The sequence below is a fragment of the Balaenoptera musculus genome, chromosome X, assembly GCF_009873245.2.
Source record: "Balaenoptera musculus isolate JJ_BM4_2016_0621 chromosome X, mBalMus1.pri.v3, whole genome shotgun sequence".
NCBI classification, from domain to species: Eukaryota; Metazoa; Chordata; class Mammalia; order Artiodactyla; family Balaenopteridae; genus Balaenoptera; species Balaenoptera musculus.
Genome location: NC_045806.1, coordinates 75,096,312 through 75,113,773, shown reverse-complemented (window position 1 = coordinate 75,113,773; position 17,462 = coordinate 75,096,312).

Here is a 17,462-nt window from a genome sequence, read left to right as displayed (position 1 = left end):
GTTCGATTTAGGCTGTTTAATGAGATACTGGAGTAATTTCTTTACATTTATAATTATAAATACTTTCAGGCTGCCACTGTTTCATCTTCATATATGTTTTCTTTCCAAAAAACACCCTTTTAATATATTTATTGAAAAGCTCAGTTTACATGATATGATATCCATATCATGGTCTATAACTGAGCCAATCACTTCATATACTATTCTAATATTTCTCAAATATATACTTGTTCATAATGAATAGTGTGGAATGCTAAATCAAAATAATTTTTAAAATTATTTTTGCTTTTCCAGTAAAGCTAGAAATATGTTAAAGAAGTGTTGGTTTTATAGTCTTTTCAGTCTTGAACACTGTCTAAAAACAAATATGCATTTAGCAACAGACACATTCCACTCCTTCATTCCATTCAATCTGAGAAATAATTATGATAAGACAAAGTGCTAAATATTTTTTGAAATATGTAATTGCACATTTCAAACACAGCACTGAAATTTGATTATAATTTACAGAAAAGTTTTAGCTATGGCAAATTGTTTAATCTTTTCTAAAGGGTATATTCCTGAGTCATTTTAAAGTTTCACTTCTTATAAGTAAGGGAGAACATGCTTTCCATTTATTCACAGTTAGATTTAATTGTGATTAAAACACATAACAAAAAGTAGTCTGAAATAAAAAGGGCTTTGCCAATAAGTTTAATGTGGGGAAATATAATCTAAGAACTTATCACTCTATCAGAAGTTGAACTTTTTAGATTAATTACAGGATGAAGTGGGTGGGGTGAAGGAGGAATAGGAAGAAAATGGAATTTAATCAGTGGGGAATGATTGCTGCATCAAGAGCAAAATAAAAATTTTGGTGATACTAGAAAATCTGGAAAAATACCTGATGGTCTTTAAAATAAAGCCTTTAGTGATACCATATTCCCTTTAGAACATATTGAAAGCTATATTTAATTGAGAAAATTTAAAACATATTAGATAAGTAGAATTAAAGTCAGAATAAAGGAAAGCAGTCATTAATTGATACGATATTTCATCTGAAAAGATAATACAGTAAAATATATTGTTAGGGTTACCACATAGCATGAGCTATACCAAATAGTGATTAGGCTGATTTTTTTTGGATGTGTATTTAGTTACAAATATATCTTTGTTGTGTATGTTTATCTTCAGAACACATTAACTTCAAACTTCTCACACACTTGTATTCATTTAAAATTTTAACATATATGCACACACATATACATACAACACATATTTTGAGTGTGGCAACCAAATTTGTAGGTGCCAGAAATATATTAGAGAGTAATAGACACATTCCATTTTTCTCATAGAAAATACATTCTTGTAAGAGAAATAATTTTTAAACAAATTATGACACAGACAAATGCATGAGCACACTAGGTAATTGTTGTAAAGGGAAAATAAATTGTCCTGTGAGATTAAATAATAGGGGACATAATCTCCAAGTTGTCAATGAAGGTTTTCATACAAAAGTGAAAGTTAGCTGACACCTGAAGAATGAGTCAGCATTAATTTGACAAAGATGGAAAGGAAAGGTCATTCCAGCTAGATAGACTAGCATACACAGAAAGGAAAGGGACATGTATTAGAAAATGAAAGAAGACTACAGATAAAGCAAAAAGTTACAAACTTAGGCTACAGAAGTGGTCTGGGAACATTATAAAAGTTAGCTAAATTCTAAGTCTGGTAAAAAACAACAGAATGGGATGACATTTTAAGGTTTAAATTTTGAAAAGATCACTTTGCGTACAGTATGAATTGTTCATTTAAAAGGCACAGGAACGTATGAAATGTAATCTATTTATTTATTTATTTAAAATTGTACAACTTTCTTTTTTTAAATTTATTTATTTTATTTTTGGCTGCCTCGGGTCTTTGTTGCTGTGCACGGGCTTTCTCTAGTTGCGGCGAGTGGGGCTACTCTTCATTGCTGTGCACAAGCTTCTCATTGCAGTGGCGTTTGTTGCAGAGCATGGGCTCTAGGCTCGTGGGCTTCAGTAGTTGTGGTGCTCAGGCTCAGTAGTTGTGGCTTGCCAGCTCTAGAGCGCAGGCTTAGTAGTTGTGGTGCACGGGGTTAGTTGTTCTACGGCATGTGGGATTTTCCTGGACCAGGGATCAAACCCATGTCCTCTGCATTGGCAGGCAGATTCTTAGCCACTGCACCACCAGGGAAGCCCAATGTAACCTATTTAGAGGTTTATTGATATATTTTCCAGTCAAGAGGTTATGATAGCTCAGACTAAGACGATAAATAAAGAGATGAGAAAAGTATCAGATTAATAAATATTAAGGTGGGAGGACTTTTGTTTCCCTAGAATATAGTGAGCTAGATATTTTAGATGGCTACCTTCTGAAAAAAAAATTAAATTATGCATTAAAATAGGTTTTGAAATGTTGTTGGACTTGTGGGATAGAGGCTGAAGAAGAGGAAAAATACTCCATATCTGAAATATGAACTAACAAAGATCACACACATCAGCACTGCAGGCAGAGACTAGCCCTTAGCTTCATATTAAAGAAGAGAACCTCAACAACTGACACTTATTAAGCTCGGAAAACTATAAATGGATTGAATTGACCAAATGGCTATAGAATCCTTTTGATTCTTACAGATACACAGGCAAGTCCTCTGAGGGAAAAGGATTTATCTAATTTTGCATCCCTGTATTTTCAACAGACTAATAGCAACAAATATGGGTTCATAGAAAGCACATTAGTGGTTGCCAGCCACTGAGGGGAGTAGAGAATGAGGAATGGCTCCTTAATGGGAATGAGGTTTCCTTTTGGAGTAATGCAAATTGTCTGGAACTAGATAGTAGTAATGATTGCACAACATTGTAAATGTACCTAAAGCCACTGAATTGTAGATTTTATTTTATAAATATATATATTTTTTGGCTGCATGGCATGGCTTGCAGGATATTAGTAGTTCCCCCACCAGGGATCAAACCCGTGTCCCCTTCAGTGGAAGCATGGAGCCCTAACCACTGAACTGCCAGGGAATTCTAGGCCTAAATTTTATTTAGTTATTTATTTATTTTTAAATTTTGGCTGTGTCGGGTCTTAATTGCAGCGCAAGGGATCTTCCTTGCAGCATATGGGCTTCTCTCTGGTTGTGACGCATGGGCTCCAGAGTGCATGGGCTCAGTAGTTGCAGTGTGTGGGTTCTCTAGTTGTGGTGCGCAGGCTCTAGAGCATGTAGGCTTAGTTGCCCTATGGCGTGTGAGATCTTACTTCCCCAACCAGGAATTGAATCCACATCCCCTGCATTGGAAGGTGGATTCTTAACCACTGGACCACGAGGGAAGTCCCTGAATTGTAGATTTTAAAGTGGTGAATTTTATGGGAAATTTTCCTCAATTAAAAAACGTAAATGGGTTAAATAATCCAATCAAAAGTCTGAGGTCCTCAGAATGGGGTATTAAATTTCCCTACTACTATTATATTATTGTCAATTTCTCCCTTTATATCTGTTAGTATTTACTTTATATATTTAGGTGCACCTGTATTGGGTTCATACATGTTAACTAGTATAATTTCCTTTTCTTGTATTGATCCGTTTATCATTATATAATGCGCTTCTTTATCACTTGTCATAGCTTTTTTTTTAAAGTCTATTTTGTCTGATATGAGTACTGCTACCCCCACTTTCTTGTTGTTTCCCTTTGCATAAAATATCCTTTTCCATCCTGTCATTTTCTGTGTGTGTCTTTAGCTCTGATATGAGTCTCTTGTATGCAGCTTATGAATGAGTCTTGTTTTTTTTATCCAATCAGCAACCCTGTGGCTTTTGATTGGAGGATTTAGTCCATTGACATTTAAAGTAATTGTTGATAGATATGTACTTATTGCCATTTTATTACTTGTTTTCTGGTTGTTTTTGTAGTTCTTCTCTAATCATTTTTTGTTTTTGTTTCTTCTCTTGTGGTTTGAATATTTTATTTAAAAGTATCCTTGTTTTCTTTTCTTTTTAGTTTTTGTGTATCCATTGCAGGCTTTTGATTTGCAGTTACCGTGGGGTTCATATATGTTGACCTATAACTATATCTACTTGTTTTAAACAGGTAGTCATTTAAGTTCAAACACATTCTAAAAGATCTACTTTTTTCTTCCCATCCTCCACATTTTGTGCTTTTGATGTCATACTTTACATGTAATCCCTTAAATGTTTGTTTTAATTATAGCTGCTTTTACTTTTACTTTTTTTTCTTTGTATTTTAATCTTCTTATTGGCTTGTTCAAGTGGTCCTCAGTCCTTATTGTAGATTTGCATTTCCTAATGGCATTTTTCCTTTCCTATAGATTCTTACTTCTTTTCCATTTAGAGAAGACCCTTTATCATTTATTTTAGGGTAGGTTTAGTATTGATGAAGTATTTTAGTTTTTGCTTGTCTGAGAATTTCTCTATTTCTCCTTCAATTATAAATGATAATCTTGCTGGGTAGAATATCCTAGGTTTCAGGTTTTTCCCTTTCAGCACTTTGAATAAATTATGCTACTCCCTAGTGGCCTGCAAAGTTTCTGCAGAAAAATCAACTGACAGCTTTATACGGATTCCCTTGTATATGACTTCGTTTTTCTCTTACTGCCTTTGCAGTTCACTAACTTTTCCATTTTAATTATATGTCTTGGTGTAGTTCTGGTTTGGTTCATCTTGTTTGGGACCCTCTCTGCTTCCTATATCTGGATATCTGATTCCTTCTTCACATTTGAATATTTTTCAGTCATAATTTCTTCAAATACACTTTGGATGCCCTTCTGTCTCTCTTCTCCTTCTAAGACCCCTATAATGTGAATGCTATTATACTTAATATTATCACAGACATCTCTTAAACTGCTCTCATTTTTTTAGTTTATTTTTATTTTTTTGCTGTTCTGATTCAGTGATTTCCATTATTCTGTCTTTCAGATGACTTATTCATTCTTTTATATCACTTAGTCTGCTATTCATTTTTTCTTGTGTGTTTTCAATTTCAGTTATTGAATTTGTACAATTGAATATGCGCAGTAGCATAACTTTATAAAATGGATATGATATATATACACAAACTGGCTTGTGCAAGTCCAGAAGGCACAAGTAAAAGTTCTACAAGCAACTGAAAATGACAGAATAAAGTAATAGAGACAAAATATTGTGAGATCATAATAAAATCAAAGATTAATTTTATTTGTTGATTTCGAGGTAAACTTTATGGATGAAATAAATCTGGTAAAGATTAAAAAAAGGAAATTAGAGATTAACCCACGTAATAATATTTACAACATAAATGAAAATAGAATGTTAAATAAAGTTCACAAATATGTTAAAGAATAATATAACAAAATATATAATTTAGAGGTTATTTCAGTAGTGTTAGCAAAGTTCATTTTTTTGGAAATTTATATTTATACAATTTATTATATTTAATAAGGTAGATGAGAAATGTCTCAACCTTAGCTTCGTAGATATAAACAGGCCATTGGTAAAATCCAACAACTATGTCTAATTACAAGAATGTACATTCCATAAAATAAGAATTGAGATATGCATCTTAAACCAAAAGTCAGTTTCATGATCAAAGGTGAATTAAGATCAGGAAAAATACAAAAGTTCCAGCTATCTCCTCTACTACTTAACATTTTTTTTTCTATATATGCTAGCTGTTTTAGTAAGGCAAGGGAATTATATGAGAAATATAAACATTGGCAAGGAGTAGGTAAAATAATCAATGTTTACCGAATAAATTATATGCAAGGAAAAACCCAGAGAATCAACTAAAAAACTATTAGAGACAATCATTAGTCCATGGCTCTTGCTTGTTGTATAATTAAAGTATAAAAGTAATTAATATTGTTTTCTATAATATATGATCTATATACAAATGATAAAAATTAGAAAATATAATAGAAGAAAGTATATCATTGATAATATCAAAAGCATAAAATGCTGAGGAATAAACAATATCAAACGTTTAAGCCCTGTATAAAACTCTAAAACTCCACTGAAAGGCATAAATAATTTGGCTAAATAGAAATTCCTTTCTTTAAATAGAAGTACTAAATATAATAAGAGTATCAATTTCCCCTGAATTGATTTTAAAATGTACCCAATGTCATCCAAAGGTATAATTTAATTTTCTAATTTTTGGAACATGGCAAATTATGCTAAAGTTCTTAAAGAAAAACATCTAATAAAATCCAAGAACATCTTACAAAGTAAACAATGAAGGAAATTTTGTTATTTATATTCTGTTTGAATCTCCAGTTCTACAATTCACCCATCTCTCTCCTGTTCATCCTTGGAGGCTGACCTGTATGGACTACTTTAGTGGGCCCCCTTGCCCTCTGGATTCTGGTTGGGTTTAGCCAATGGAGGACTCTGACAGAAAATTGGATAGTAGGGAATGAAGATGAGCTACTTATTTCCTAACCTCCTTCACTATTTGGTTGCAGCAGATTGTTGTTTGCCTCTATCGAAAAACACAAATTCTAGAAGTTTCCTCCCTCTTTCTCTAAATTTGTTTTGTTCTGTTTTGTAAATGCTCCCATGACTTACCCCTTTATTCTTCTGGATAATAATCATTCCCACTTAGGTTTCCCTAAACTGTATTCATACTTTTTAAATTAATCTCACCTTTAAATTCAGTTTAAGTGTACCATCTGTTTCCTGCTGAGATCCCTACTGATACAGTAACAGACAAGAGAAGTGGCCCCAGGAAACAGACCCTCAAAATTAAATTCTGGGATTGGCTTGCTCACATATTTGAGGACCCCAGAGATAATCTTCTTGACAGGAAATAAATTAGACAGTAAGTGACTCTTTGACCATCCTGAACTTTGTGTGGTCTGATTTAAAAATCATGCAGTTGGATACGCACAGTAGCGTAACTTTATAAAATGGATATGGTATATACAAGAACTGGCCTGTGCAAGTCCAGAAGGCACAAGTAAAATAATTGAGTATGAGGCTCAGACTACTGTTCTTGCTGCTTTGCTATCTCACCCAAAACTCATACCAATGGAGTCATAGAAGGTTTCCTTTTAACCAATTAATGATGGGGCAGAAAACTGAAGTCTTAGTTTACAGATAGATTTGCATGACAGACCAGCACCATAGATGGCACTGAATTACAGTCCCATTAACATGTGGCTTTGAAAGACAGTGTTGCAGGGATATTCTTCCAGTGGGCAGAATATAGCTTTATATTTTTCATGGAGGGAGAGATTACCTCAGGTATGGATCTGCAATGATTCCCAGGTAGCAGTTAATAAGTTGGCTGTTTGGTCAAAAAATGAAAAGAATAGGATTGAAAGAGCAATAACAAGCAAGTGAGATATGTTGACAGATCCCTCAGAATAGGTACATAGGGTGAACATATACTGGGGCCACATAACCGCCCACTTGAGGAATTTCTCCAATAGAACATGATCTTTAATCAGGTAAACAAGATGACATATCTGGAATGTCAATTAGTCTCCTTTCTCACCCACCTTGGCACTTACTCAATGAGATCGTGAACCAAGTGTCTATTGGTGGCAGGGATAGTTATCAATATTATGTATGAAATCAAAAACTTGGACTTCCTTTCATGAAGGCAAATAAACAGAAAAGTATTTATCATTTAACTATATCCATAAAATAAAATTAAAACAATGGTGGGATAATCCTTTAAAATATGAAAAAAAAAACTTTAAGAAATTTGAGAAAACCCAGGCTTGTTAAAGGTGTAAAATAAAAGACAATCTCATATGTTATGGTACAATTTTTCTGGGGTTTGTTAGTGAAATGAATCAATATGTAAAATGTTGATTACTTTTGGTATATAAAAAACTGCCTTCTAGGAGTTTACACTAAAAGGACAATTTTACAGGTTTGAAAATATGTCCACATAAAGATTCATCTTAAGACACAAATTATAATAGAGGAAACTTGAAAGATCACCTAAATACCCCTTGATGGGGATGGATCAAAGTAATTCTGGTACATCAATTGTCATTACAGTCATCAAAATTATAATATATAGGTCCATTTCCTGAAAAAAATGTACAAACTATATCACTGAGTAAAGAAAAATAAGTTACAATACATCAATTCTCTTACTTATGTAAACTCTGATAGATAAATTGCTTGTCTTTTCTTCAAAAGTGATGAGATTTCTGACGATTGTTATTTTTCTTATACTATTTTTTTGCATTTCAAATATTACAGTGAACAGGCAATATTTTTATAAAACATTCAAGGTTTTTTTCAAAGAAAAGTTTATTTTCTTTGAAATATGCTTTTTAAAAATGTCATGCAGTCCTATTGGATTTGTACTTAATTGGCAGGAACAGATATAAAGTGCTTTCAACTCTACTGAAAATTGCATAATTTACTTCTTCCAATTATTCCAATGACAAAAATTTTCAAAGAAAACTGTATCTTGAAGTCATTATTATTAGTTCCATTAAAATTGGCATTTATGTACGACTCTATTCTTACTGATAGAAATGAAAATTCACAGTGAAGTTACTTTAAGTATTGTATCTTTGTTACTTATTTTTCCACATAGATTTCTAGGAAAAAGGCCAGCTCAAGTGGCACTATTCTTTTTGGAGTTAATCCTTTAAAATTTGTTTTGGACCTCCTAAAATGACTGATTTTGTGTGATTTTTATTAGAGCAGACTTTAGAGATGCTGAATTTCCCCTATTTACTTGCTTTGCTATTGTTGTGAATAAAATAAGCCTATCATTTTAGTGTAAATTAGAATTATCTGGCAGACTATGAAAAATAGAGATTTTTGGCCTAACCCAGAGATTCAGTAGATCTAAAGAATCTTTATGTTTAATAAACATGCCTGGAGATTCAGATACAGATGGTCTATTGATGGATGAAAGATCACTTAAAGTATTTGAGAATAGAGATGAAATCACTCTTCTCACCCTAGTACTTTTTAGCATGCCTAGAGAAAGACATATTACTCTTTCTTTAAGAAGGTTAGTAAGGTTCCTTCACAAATTTTGAATTTGGTGACTGGATCTAATTTGTTGTTATGGCTGAGTTTTATGAATCTCTCAGGTGATCAATTATAAACTAATTCATAAAGCAACCAAAAAGGTCATGAAATAATTACTGTTCAAGAAATTGTTATGATTATAATTATTTGACTACCAATATGACTGATTCTCCTGTTATGTATTGTCTAAACTGTATAATGTGGTTCCAATCTATGAGGCAGTTATTATTTATAATACTGGTTCTCGAACTTGGATGCACATTGGTAAGTTAAAAAAAAAAAAACACTTATACCTGAGTCCCAGAGATTTTTATTTGTGAAACTAAAGTCTATTAACAATTTTTAAAGCTCCCCAGATGATACTAATGTGTAGTCAAGGCTGAGAACCACTCCTTTGCAAGACTGGAAGAATACAAACTCAGAATTGCCACAACCTGGGCTTAGTATGCTTCCATGTAAGTACCTATGGTACTAGGATTCTATTCAGTAGACCAATTTAATGCAATGCCATGAATTCATTTCTCAGATGCTGTTTCTCTGAGTTTTTAATTCCCAATAGTTGCAATTTCAAAGAGCATTGGATCTATACTTTAGAATATAAGTTTCTCAAGGATGCGAAGTTTGCCTTATTTCTATATACCTTGGATAGGCCTCAGATCTTAGCTAAAACCTTGACCCCGCTGCTTCCTATGGGTACTTAACAAATGTTATAAATAAAGATTAAACTCTTTTCCTTGAGCTAAGGACAATCAACAGGGATCTGCCTTTCCTGCAGGGACTGCAACTGAATGTAGTTTGAAAGAAAAAGAAAAAGTTCAGCTGTGGATGAAAGCTCATTCAGGAGAGAGGAAAACTGATGATTAGCTCCGTAGTGTCATATTCATGCTGAGAAGTTAACCTCTCATAAGAACCAAACTCTGTTTGAGATAGAATTGTCTTCTGGAAGAACTCCAACTAACAAGAGCCCTTCACCCTCTGCACTTTAAAGAATGCAATGCTATTTGTATTCTGTATGTATTTTTAAGGCTGACAACAGGGAGTCAAATTCAGTGTTCAAAAACAGGACTCTACTTAAATTCTGAAAGGCACCAGCTATAAGAAGCTTCTTTCTCTTCTTTACTTTTTTCTCTTCCTTTCTACATAGACCACCAGAAGGCTCTTACATTGATTTCTTTTTCTCATTCAGCTCCTAAAATCTCTGTTTCTAGTATGAAAAGAATGTTATCAGAGCAATCATTAAGGTAAGATTATCTCTTCTTCAAAATTTGAGTGAATCTTTTGCACAATTAAATGTACCTTTAAAAAATACATATGAAACTTTTTGTGTTAACTTTATCAGAATTTTGCATGACTGATTCATATATTTTTCAAATCCAGAGGGTCTTTTATACTTTAAAAAAATCTATAATTTCATATTCTTTTGGAGGATATCCAAATGTTGAAAAGAACAAGATATTGTTGAAAGAGTAAATTGGTTTTTTACCAACTATATTATGATATAATTGACATATAACATTGTGTAAGTTTAACATGTACAAAGTAATGATGTACATGTACAAAGTAATATATGTACATATTGTGAAATGTTTACCACAGTAAGGTTAGTTAAGACATCCATCACCTCCCATAGTTACAAAAATTATTATTATTAATATTAGTATTATTATTGTTATTTTGGTGAGAAGTTTTAAGATCTCTCTTAGCAGCTTTCAAATATACAATATTGTATTGTAAACTATAGTCACCATGGTGTACATTACATCCTCCAAATTTATTCATCTTATAACTGGAAGTTTCTACCCTTTAACCAGCTTCACACATTTCTCCCACCATCCCTGGTTCCCACCCTGGCAATGACCAATCTGCTCTCTGATACTCTAAGTGAGATTTTTTTATATTCCACATAAGAATGATATCCTACAGTATTTATATTTCTCTATCTGACTTATTTTACTAAGCATAATGACCTCAAGGTTCATCCAATTGTCACAAGTGGCAGTATTTCCTTTTTCTTTAATAGCTGAATAGTATTCCAGTGGTGTCTGTGTGTGTGGATGTGTTGTGTCTATTCACCCATCAGTACATCAATAGACACATTGTTTCCATGTATTGACCATCGTGAATAATGCTACAATGAACATTGGAGTGCAGATATCTCTCTGAGATAGTGATTTCATTTCCTTCAGATATATACCCAGAAGTGGAATTGCTGGATCATAAGGTAGTTCTATTTTTAATGTTTTAAAGAATTTCCACACTGTTTTCCACAGTGGCTGTACCAATTTGCGTTCCCACCAACAGTGTACAGGGTTTTCTTAACTCCAAATCCTCACCTCACTTATTATTTCTAGTCTATTTATAGTAGCCATTCTAACAGGTGTGAGGTGATATCTCATATTAATTTCCTTGATGATTAGCGATGTTCAGAACCTTTTAATGTACCTTGTGACCATTTGACTATCTTATTTGGAAAAATGTGTATTCAGGTTCTTTGCCCATATGTTATTCAGATTATTTGGGTTTTTGCTATTGAATTATATGATTTCCTTATCTATTTTACATATTAACCTTTGCCTGATACATGATTTGCAAATTTTTTCTCCCATTCTATAGGCTGCCTTTTCATTTTCTTGATCACTTGTTTTACTATGCAAAAGCTTTTTATTTGGATGTAGAACTACTTGCTCATTTTTTCTTTTGTTGCTTGTGTGTTTGGTGTCTTATCCATAGAATGAATGCCAAGATCCATCTCAAGGTGTTTTTTCTCTATATTTTCTTCTAGGAATTTTATGGTTTTAGGTCTTCATTTAAGTCTTTAACCCATTTTGAGTTAATTTTTGTGAATGGTGTAAGATACAGATCCCATTTGATTATTCTGCATGTAAATATACAGTAGTTGCAGTACCATTTATTGAAGAAAATATATTTTCCCCTTTGAGTATTCTGGGTTCCCTTTCTGACCATATATGCATGGTTTTATTTCTGGGCTTTCAATTCTGTTTCACTGGTCTACATGTCTGTTTTTATGCAAGTACCACACTATTTTGATTACTATAACTTTGTAATATACTCTGAGATCAAAAAGTATGATGCCTCCATCTTTGATATTCATTCTCAGGATTGTTTTGGCTCTTCAGTTCTTTTATGATTCCATAGAAATTTTAGGATTGTTTTCTATACTTTTGTAAAAAATGCCCTTGGTATTTTGATAGGGATTGCATTGAATCTGTACATGGCTTTTGTTAGTATGGGCATTTTAACAATATTAATTCTTCCAATCCACGAACATAAGATACCTGTTAATTTACTTATTTTCATCAGTTTGTTTTGTTAATATCCTAGTTTTCAGTATACAAATCTTTCACCTCCTTGGTTAAACTTATTCTTAAGTATTCAAGTGTTTTTGATGCTACTGTGAGTGGGATTTAAATATTTTTTTTTCAGATTCTGTTTTAGTTTGCAGAAACAAAACTGATTTTTCTATTTTCTAGTAATTTATTGAGAATTTTTGCATCTATATTCATCAAGGATCTTGGCTAGTAGCTTTCTTTTCTTATAGTGTCCTTACCTGGTTTTGGTATCAGGGTAATGTTGGTCTCACAAAATGAGTTTGGAGATGTTCCTTCCTCTTTTATTTTTTGGAAGAGTTTGAGAAGGATTGGTGTTAATTCTTCTGCAAATGTTTGGTAGAATTTACCAGTGAAACTATTGGTTCCTGGACTTTTCTTGTTGGGAGACTTTAGATTACTTATTCAATCTCCTTACTTGTAATTGGTCTGTTCCGATTTTCTATTTCTTCATGATTTGGTCTTGATAGATTGTATTTTTCTAGGAATGTATCAATTTCTTGTTGGTGTACAATTGTTCATAGTAGTCTCTTACGATGCTTTTTATTTCTGTGGTTCAGTTGTAATGTCTCTTCTTTCCTGTACAAGTTTATTTCTTTGGGTTGTCTCTCTTCTTTCTTTGTTAGTCTTGCTAAAGTTTTGCCACTTTACCTTAAAAAAAAAGAAAAAAAAACTCTTAGCTTTGTTAATTTTTCCATTGTTTTCTTATTCTCTATTTCATGTATTTCTGTTCTAAGCTTTATTATTTCCCTCTTTCTGCTAGCTTTGGGATTAGTTTGTTCTTCTTTTCCAACTTCCTTCATATGTAAAGCTAGGTTGTTTATTTAAGAACTCTCTTTTTTCTTAAATATGAATTTATCACTACAAACTTTCCTCTTAGAACTGCTTTTGCTGCAACCCATAAATTTTGTTATATTGTGTTTCCATTTTTGTTTGCTTCAAGGTATTTTTTCCCATTGATTTCTTCTTTGATCCATCAGTTTTTCAGGAGTGTGACATTTAATTTTCATGTATTTGTGATGTGTCCAGCTTTCCTCCTGTTATTGATTTCTAGTTTTATAAATTTGTGTTCTGAAAAAAAACATTTGGCATAATTTGCATATTCTTGAATTTGTTGAGTCTTGTTTTGTGGCCTAAAGTATAATATATCCCAGAAAATTTTTCATGTGGGATTAGGAAGAATATGTACTGTGATGCTATTGGATGGAATGTACTGTATACAGCTGTATGGTCTATTTGGTCTACAGTGTTGTTCAAATTCCTCATTTCATTATTGATTCTCCATTTGGATATATTTACTCTTGAGTTTGGGGTATTAAAGCCCTCAAGTATTATTGTCTTGTTGTCTATTACTTGCTTCAAATATATGTTTAGATAGATGTTGGGTGTGTATATATTTAAGATTGTTATAAATTGTTGATGAATTGACCTCTTTATTAGTGTTTAATGACCTTATGTATCTTTTGTTGCCATTTTTGGCTTAAACTATATTTTTTTCTGAATGAAGGATAGCTACTCTTGCTTCCTTTGGGTTACCATTTGCTTGAAATATATTCTTCCATCCTTTCACTCTCAGTCTATGTCTTTCCTTAGAACTAAAGTGATTCTCTTATAAGCAGCATATCTTGGATATTTTTTTTGTCTATGCAGACATACCTCATCTTTTGATAGGATAATTCTATCAATTTGCACATAAAGTAATTATTGATAAGTAAGCACTTACTATTGGCATTTTCCTATTTTTCTTTCTGACTGTATTGTAGATTCATTATTCTTGCTTTCTTTCCTGCTGACTTTTTGATTTGATGACTCTTTGTGACCATATGCTTTGAATCCTTTATCATAATCTTTTGTGTATCTACTACAGGTTTTTCCTTTGTGTTTACAATGAGGTCTACATAAAATATCTAATAATTATTTAATCCTATTTTAAGCTGAAACAGCTTATTTTAGATAGCATACAAAAACCTTACACTTTTGTCTCTCCCCCACATCTTTTAGGTTATTGATGTGACAATTTACATCTTTTAAAAAAGCGTATCCAACAAAAATTAATGTAATTTTTTATATGTATATAAATAGAAAGACAGATGGAGGTATTGGGATAGACGTATAATGTATTACTGTTTATTATGATCCCAAACGTTTGAAAGCCACTGACTTTCAACAAGGTTGACAAATATTTTCTATAAAGGACCACATAGTAAATACAATAGGCCCTGCAGGTTACATATAGTCTATAAGCATATTCTTTATTGCTTTTTAAATAACCCTTTAAAAATTTAGCAACTATTTTTTAGCTCATGGGCCATACTAAAATCAGCTATGGGCCAGATTTGGCTCATAAACCATATTTTACCAACCCTTGTCTTAGAAAGTAGATTTAAGTTGCTATATTACAGTAATACTAAGAGCTAAGTGTATGGTTTTTTAAACTTTTTTAAGAAAATGTCAATCTGTTTTCCAAAGTGGTTGTACTGTTTTACAGTTCCAAGAGCAATGTATGAGAGTTCAAGTTCTTCCTCATCATTGCTAATGCTTGATATTGTCAGTCATTTTTTAATACTAGCCATTACAAATGGTATGTTGTAGTATCTCATTGTAGTTTTAATTTGCATTAGCAACATCTTTTCATGTCAAGCATATTTTCCTGTGATTTTTGCTTTTCTGGAAGCATATATTCAAATCTCTTTTGTTTCCTTCTTTTTTTTATTGGATTGTCTTCTTATCATTGAGTTGTATGAGAGCTTTATAAATTCTAGTTACAAGATGGTCCACTTCATTCTGGCCTCCATGGATTTTGATGAGAAATTCACAGTCATTTGGATCATTATTCCCTTTTAAATAATCCATTGCTTTTTTTCTGAGAGCTTTAAACCTTTTTTTCTCTGTTTTTAGTTTTCAGCAGTTGTTTTATGATGTTTGAGTTAATCCTGTTGGGGTTCACTGAGCTTCTTGAATCTGTAGGTTTATAACATTTGCCAAATTTGAGAAGTTTTCAACCATTATTTCTTCAGACATTTTTCTGCAGTCACCTCATTCTCCTCTCCTTCTGAGTCTCCAATGACACAAATAGTGCCCTTTATTATTGTCCCACAGGTCTCTGAGGCTCTGGTTATATATTTTTTTGATCTTTTCTTCTTCTTGTTATTTAAATTGAATAATTTTTATTTATCTATCTTTAAGTTCACTAATTCTTTCCTTTGTCACCTCTATTCTGGTATTGAGCCTATCCAGGGTGAGTTTGTTTGTTTTTTGTAATTGTATTTTTCAGTTTGAAAATTTCTCTTTGGTTCTTCTTTATATCTTTTATTTCTTTGCTGAGTCATTCTGTCTTTCTATTCATTTCAGGAGTGTTCATCCTTACTTGTTGAAAGATTTTTATAATATCTAATAAAGAATTTAAGTAATTCCAACATCTATGTCATACTGACATTGGCATCTGTCGATTGTCTTTTTCCTATAAGTTGAGATTCTTTTTTGATTATTTGTATGCCAAGTAGTTTTTATTGTTTTCTGGAAGATTTGAATATTGTCTTAAATCTTATAGAGAATGTAATATTTTTATTTTAGCAGGCAGTTGGCCTAGTTGGCTTCATGTAGAAAGTTCAAACTAACTTTCCATTGGTGTGGTTTTAATGTCAGTTTTGTTTTCAGAGCCACTGCAGTGCTTTTCAGATCTGTCCTCCATGTGCTCCACCTAGTGGCACGTCTGAGCTGTGGTCTATTTCTTAGCTCAGTTCTCAAACTCTTTTTGCATAATGTTTCAGATCAAATCCATGCAAGGACAGCTTGGGAGTGAGAGAGGTTCATAAACAACTTTATAGGGTTGTTTTCCTGAGCTCCTCCCTCTCCATGATCTCCCCACTACTTTGGAGTTTTCTCAGGAGTGGCTTCCCTGGGCTTCCCTTGTGGCACAGTGGTTAAGAATCCACCTGCCAATGGAGGGGACATGGGTTTGAGCCCTGGTCCAGGAAGATCCCACATGCTGTGGAGCAACTATGCCCGTGTGCCACAACTACTGAGCCTGTGCTTTAGAGACCCCGAGCCACAGCTACTGAAGCCTGCTCATTTAGAGCCCATGCTCCACAACAAGAGAAGCCACCACAATGAGAAGCCTGTGCATTGCAATGAAGAGTAACCCCCGCTCGCCACAACCAGAGAAGAGCCTGCATGCACCAATGCAGCCAAAAATAAAATAAATAAAATTAATTAATTAAAAAAAAAAGAAGTGGCTTCCCTTTTTAGTCCTGTAGCTTGAAAAGCGGGGCTCTATCTTTCCTGCTCTGCCAGATAATTTCTGCAATGACAGTTGTGTTCAGAGCCAAACAATGGATATTTACATTACTCTCTTGGAACCACAGCTCTTCCAGTTAGAAAAATTTTATTCCCTCATAGTTTTTAGTGCTTGTGGTCGAGTTGCTGCCACCCCATCACTACCACAAGATCCCAATTTTTCTCCTCAAGACTAAACTACAGGACTTCTGGGGTTCTCTTTACCTGTAGCAATGGCCATTACCAGGTTCTCCCTCCAGGCTGAGGAATTAAAGAGAAAAAATTTGGTAAAATCACCACTGGTTAGACAGTACATAAAATTCTGTTCTTTCTCAATACTGTGCCTTCCATTCATGAACACTATATATCTCTCTATTTATTTAGATCTTATTTAATTTTTCTCAGCAATAGTTTGTACTTTCCATACACAGATATTGCACACATTTTGTTAAATTTGTCACTAAATAATTCTAAGTAATTTTTTTTTAAACTTTGATCTTTCACCCATTTCTCCCACCTCTAAATGCCCCTGCCTCTGGCAACCATCAATCTGTCCTCTGTATCTATGAGCTTGTTTTTGTTCTGTGTTTTATTATTTTTTAAATATCACATACAAGAGAGATCATATAGTATTGGTTCTCTGTCTGACTTATTTCACTTAGCGTAACACCCTCAAGGTCCATCCATGTTATCACAAATGGTAAGATTTCTTTCTTTTTTATGGCTGAATAATATTCCACATTTCTTTATCCATTCATCCATTGATGGACACTTGTTTCATACCTTGGCTATTGTAAATAATGCTGCAATAAATATAGAGGTGCATATATCTTTTTGAG